The sequence below is a fragment of the Oncorhynchus keta genome, chromosome 22, assembly GCF_023373465.1.
Source record: "Oncorhynchus keta strain PuntledgeMale-10-30-2019 chromosome 22, Oket_V2, whole genome shotgun sequence".
In the NCBI taxonomy this organism is placed as follows: Eukaryota; Metazoa; Chordata; class Actinopteri; order Salmoniformes; family Salmonidae; genus Oncorhynchus; species Oncorhynchus keta.
This window is the reverse complement of record NC_068442.1, coordinates 48,296,586-48,303,113: the sequence shown is the minus strand read 5'-3', so window position 1 is coordinate 48,303,113 and position 6,528 is coordinate 48,296,586.

The following is a 6,528-nucleotide window of genomic DNA, read 5'->3' as shown; positions in this document are numbered from 1 at the left end:
ATATTTAGGTAGCCTGTTTTCCATTGTGTTTTGGTGGGTGGTTATTTTCTGTTTAGTGATGTGTTGCACCTTACAGGACTGTTCGTTGGTTGTTAATTGTTTTGTTTTCAGTGTTCATTAAAATATTTAAAATATGAACACTTCCAACGCTGCACCTTGGTCCTCCTCTCCTTCCCCGGATGACAAGCGTTACAGCCCCATCTTGGACATCGACGTCTTGCTCCCAGACAAATTAAACAACTTCTTTGCTCGCTTTGAGGACAACACAGTGCCACTGACACGGCCCTCTACCAAACACTGTAGGCTCTCCTTCTCCGTGGCTGACGCGAGTAAAACATTTAAACACGTTAACCCTCGCAAGGCTGCCGGCCCAGACGGCCGCGTCCTCAGAGCATGCGCAGACCAGCTGGCTGGTGTATTTACGGACATATTCTATCAATCCCTATCCCAATCTGCTGTCCCCACATGCTTCAAGATGGCCACCATTGTTCCTGTTCCCAGGAAAGCTAAGGTAACTGAACTGAATGACTAACACCCTGTAGCAATCGCTTCTGTCATCATGAAGTGCTTTGAGAGACTAGTCAAGGATCATATCACCTTTACCCTACCTGATACCCTAGACCCACTCCAATTCGCTTACCGCCCCAATAGGTCCACAGACGATGCAATCACCATCACACTGCCTCTATGCCATCTGAGCAAGAGGAATACCTATGTAAGAATGCTGTTCATTGACTACAGCTCAGCATAGTACCCTTCAAACTCGTCATTAAACTTGAGACCCTGGGTCTCGACCCCACCCTGGGCAACTCGGTCCTGGACTTTCTTATGGGCCGCCCCCAGGTGGTGAAGATAGGAAACAACATCTCCACCTCGCTGATCCTCAACACTGAGGCCCCACAAGGGTGCATTCTCAGTCCTCTCCTGTACTCCCTGTTCACCCAAGACTGCGTGGCCATGCATGCCTCCAACTCAATCATCAAGTTTGTAGACAACACTACAGTTCTAGGCTTGATTACCAACAACCACGAGACGGCCTACAGGGAGGAGGTAAGGGACCTCAGAGTGTGGTGTCAGGAAATAACCTCTCACTCAACGTCAACAAAACAAAGGAGATGATCGTGGACTTCAGGAAACAGCAGACAGAGCACCCCCCACCCCCCTATCCACATCGACGGGACAGTAGGTAGAAAGTTTTAAGTTCCTTGGCGTACACACCATAGACTGAAATTGTCCACCCACACAGACAGCGTGGTGAAGGCGGCGCCTCAGGTGGCTGAAGAAATTCAACTTGTCATCTAAAAACACTCAAACTTTTACAGATGCACAATCGAGAGTATCCTGTCAGGCTGTATCACTGCCTGGTATGGCAACTGCACCGGCCTCAACCGTAAGGCTCTCCAGAGGGTTGTGTGGTCTGCACAAAGCATAACCGGGGGCAAACTACTTGCCCTCCAGGACACCTACAGCAGCCGATGTCACAGGAAGGCCAAAAGGATAATCAAGGACAACAACCACCCAAGCCACTGCCTGTTCACCCCATTAACATCCAGAATGTGAGGTCAATGCAGGTGCATCAAAGCTGGGACTGAAAAACATCTATCTCACTAACATAGAGAGGCTGTTGCCAACATACAGACTCAAATCTCTAGCAACTTTAATAAATTGATTTAATAAAGATATCACTAGTCACTTTAAATGACACCACTTTAATAATGTTTACATATCCTACATTACTCATCTCATGTTTATTTTTATTATTTTGTATTTTTCACCCCTTTTTTCTCCCCAATTGGTAGTTACAGTCTTGTCTCATTGCAGAAACTCCCGAACAGACTAGGGTTAGGTGAAGATCAAGAGCCGTGCATCCTCCGAAACCCAACCCAACCAAGCCACAATGCTTCTTGACACAATGCCCACTTAACCCAGAAGCCAGTCCCACCAACGTGTCGGAGGAAGCACTGTACACCTGGAGACCGTGCACTGAACCCAGCCCACCACAGGAATCGCTAGTGAGCGATGGGATAATGAAATCCCTGCCTTCCAAACCCTCCCCTAACCCGGACGACGCTGGGCCAATTGTGCGCCGCCCCATGGGTCTCCTGGTCACGACAGAGCCTGAACTCGAACCCAGAATCTCTAGTGGAGAGGCCCCACTCATCTCATATGTATATACTGTATTCTGTAACATCTAATGCATCTTGCCTATGCCGCACGGCCAATGCTCATCCATATATTTCTATGGACATATTCTTATTCATCCCTTTCCATTTGTGTGTATAAGGAAGTCGTTGTGAATTTGTGACATTACTTGTTAGATATCACTGCACTGTCGGAACTAGAAGCACAAGCATTAACATCTGCTAACCATGTGTATGTGACCAAAACAATTTGATTTGATTTGATATCTGCATAAGTACAATGTAATTACTAGGTGTTACACTGGATTTATCTACTTGAAATTAAGTGTATCTTGAGGGGTACTTTATTGTAATGATTGTGTACCTACAAAGTACATGATCCATTCTGACAATCTAAATCGTCAGCTTCTGAAAAGCGCCATCCAAGTGAGAAAATACACTCACGAATATACCACAGACAGAGTACATATGTACAGCTGAAGTCAGAAGTTTACATACACCTAGGTTGGAGTCATTAAAACTAATTTTTCAAACAATCCACACATTTCTTGTTAATCAAACTATAGTATTTGTCACGTTCTGACCTTTATTTCCTGTGTTTTGTATTTAGTTAGTATGGTCAGGACGTGAGTTGGGTGGGCAGTCTGTTTGTTTTTCTAGGTTTTGGGAATTTCTATGTTTCGGCCTAGTATGGTTCTCAATCAGAGGCAGGTGTCATTGGTTGTCTCTGATTGAGAATCATACTTAGGTAGCCTGGGTTTCACTGTGTGTTTGTGGGTGATTGTTCCTGTCTCTGTCTTTGCACCATATAGGACTGTTTTGAGTTTTCACATTTCTTGTTTTTTGGTAGTCAGTTGTTCATGTGTACCTTAACGCATTAAAAAGAACCATGGACAATTACCACGCCGTGTATTGGTCCTCTGATCCGTTTCGCCTCTCCTCTTCGGAAGAAAAGGAGGAAATTCATTACAGTATTTGGCAAGTCGGTTAGGACATATACTTGTGCATGACACAAGTAATTTTTCCAACAATTGTTTACAGACAGATTGTTTCACTTATAATTCACTGTATCACAATTCCAGTGGGTCAGAAGTTTACATACACTAAGTTGACTGTGCCTTTAACCTCTTACGTCCACCTGACACGCAGGCGTCCCATCTAGACATCTGGAAATGCAAATGCACTACGCTAAATGCTAATAGCACTCGTTAAAACTCAAACGTTCATTAAAACACACATGCAGGGTACTGAATTAAAACTACACTCGTTGTGAATCCAGCCAACAAGTCAGATTTTTAAAATGCTTTTCGGCGAAAGCACGAGAAGCTATTATCTGATGGCATGCAACACCCCAAAAGACCCGCAGGGGACGTAAACAAAATAATTAGCATAGTCGGCTCTACACAAAACGCAGAAATAAAATATAAAACATTTATTACCTTTGACGATCTTCTTTGTTGGCACTCCTAGATGTCCCATAAACATCACTATTGGGTCTTTTTTCCGATTAAATCGGTCCATATATATACTAGATATCGATCTATGAAGACTGTGTGATCAAGGAAAAAAACTGCGTTTTTAAATTAAAAAAGTCGACGAAAGACTTTCACAAAACACTTCGAAATACTTTTGTAATGCAACTTTAGGTATTAGTAAACGTTAATAATCTATCAAATTGATCACGGGGCGATGTATATTCCATAGCTTCACGTCTTGAAACCATGTCCGGATGTATCTCAACCAAAACATCCTGTCGGAGACCGGAAGAAATGGGCGTCTCTTGGTCGTTTGACCAAGAAACAAAGCCCAGGCAAATGACAAGACTGGTGACATCGTGTGGAAGCTGTAGGAATTGAAATCTCGGCTCCAGGTAATGTGGTTTCCATTCAACAATACATGCAAGTGGCGCATTGATATATTTTCCAATTTTAAGTGATCAGATTTTCCTGCGCTTTTCGATGAAACACACGTTCTGTTATAGTCACAGCCGTGATTTAACCAGTTTTAGAAACGTCTGAGTGTTTTATATCCACACATACTAATCATATGCATATGATCATACATCATACTATATTTCTGGCATGAGTAGCAGGGCGCTGAAATGTTGCGTGATTTTTAACAGAATGTTCGAAAAAGTAGGGGGTAGGATCAACAGGTTAAACAGCTTAGAAAATTCCAGAAAATGATGTCATGGCTTTAGAAGCTTTGACAGGCTTTTTGGCATCATTTGAGTCAATTGGAGGTGTACCTGTGGATGTATTTCAAGTCCTACCTTCAAACTCAGTGCCTCTTTGCTTGACATCATGGGGAAATCAAAATAAATCAATTGTAGACCTCCATAAGTCGGGTTCATCCTTGGGAGCAATTTCCATGGTACCACGTTCATCTGGTACCACGTTCATCTGTACAAACAATAGTACGCAAGTATAAACACCATGGGACCACACAGCCGTCATACTGCTCAGGAAGGAGACGCGTTCTGTCTCCTAGAGATGAATGCACTTTGGTGCGAAAAATGCAAATCAATCCCAGAACAACAGCAAAGAATCTTGTGAAGATGCTGGAACAGGTACAAAAGTATCTATATCCACAGTAAAATGAGTCCTATATTGACATAACCTGAAAAGTCACTCAGCAAGGAAGAAGCCACTGCTTCAAAACGGCCATAAAAAAAGGCAGACTATGGTTTGCAACTGCACATGGGGACAAAGATCATACTTTGTGGAGAAATGTCCTCTGGTCTGATGAAACAAAAATATAAATGTTTGGCCATAATGACCCTCGTTATGTTTGGAGAAAAAGTGTGGATGCTTGCAAGCCGAAGAACACCATCCCAACCGTGAAGCACGGGTGTGGCAGCATCATGTTGTGGGGGTGCTTTGCTGCAGGAGGGACTGGTGCACTTCACAAATTAGATGGCATCATGAGGATGGGAGAAGTATGTGGATATATTGAAGCAACATCAAGACATCAGTCAGGAAGTTAAAGCTTGGTCACAAATGGTTCTTCCAAATTGACAATGACCCCAAGCATAATTCCAAAGTTGAGGCAAAATGGCAACAAAGTCAAGGTATTGGAGTGGCCATCACAAAGCCCTGACCTCAATCCCATTGAACATTTGTGGGCAGAACTGAATAAGCGTGTGCGAGCAAGGAGGCCTACATCCTGAATCAGTTACACTAGTTCTGTCAGGAGGAATGGGCCAAAATTCACCCAACTTATTGTGGGACGCTTGTGGAAGGCTACCCGTAACATTTGACCCAAGTTAAACAATTTAAAGGCAATGCTACCAAATACTTATTGAGTTTATGTAAACGTCTGACCCACTGGGAATGTGATGAACGAAATAAAAGCTGAAATAAATGTAAATAAATAAATAAATCTTCTGTTTTTCTGACATGTCACATTCTTAAAATAAAGTGGTGATCCTAACTGACCTAAGACTTGGAATTTTTACTAGGATTAAATGTGAGGAATTGTGAAAAACTGAGTTTAAATGTACTTGGCTAAGGTGTATGTAAACTTTCGACTTCAACTGTATAATACCTGCGTAAGTACAAAGTATAAATCGTCAGCTTCTGAAAAGATTGTCGCAGGATTTACATATTTAAAGAAAAGTGTAACTCTTTAAGCAATTTCTATGTAATTAGTTATTACCAAGTGAAAAAAAACTACAAACAAAAGAAGAGCTTCTACCTTAGTCAACTTTATTTCAACATGTAAAAAGACCTTACATTTCTGACAAAATAATAAGGATTTTATTTTTAGTTTAATAATTAGATTAATTAGATTAAACAAAGATATATAGGCCTACTCAAAAACATAAAATTACCTATTCTAGTGGTGACTCAAATAGTATGGTGAGTAGCTTAGATAGCTAGCTAATTTAGAAAAATTGGATTGTCTTTTTCGTCTCTTTTTAACATTACAAGTAACAATGGAAATCGACAACTCTGTCTCTGACTGTCTTCATCCGTTTCGTTCTTGTTTTATATTCTTTTATTTTTAACCTTTATTTACCGAGGCAAGTCTGTTAAGAACAAATTCTTATTTACAATGACGGCCTACCAAAAGGCAAAATGCTTCCTGCGGGGATGTGGGATGGGATATTTAAAAATAATATATAAAATAAAAATATATACGGTAAATACTATAGAGGACAAAAAACACATCACGACAAGAGAGACAACACTACATAAAGAGAGACCTAATATAGCAAGGCAGCAACACATGACAACACAGCATAAAACTGTCCAGTTTGAGTGTTTGTGAAACAGATTTCCTCCTCTTCGTCTGAGGAGGAGTAAGGATCGGACCAAAGCGCAGCGTGGTAAGTGTTCATGATGATTTTTAATTAAAACTCAGAACACTAAACAATAAATGACAA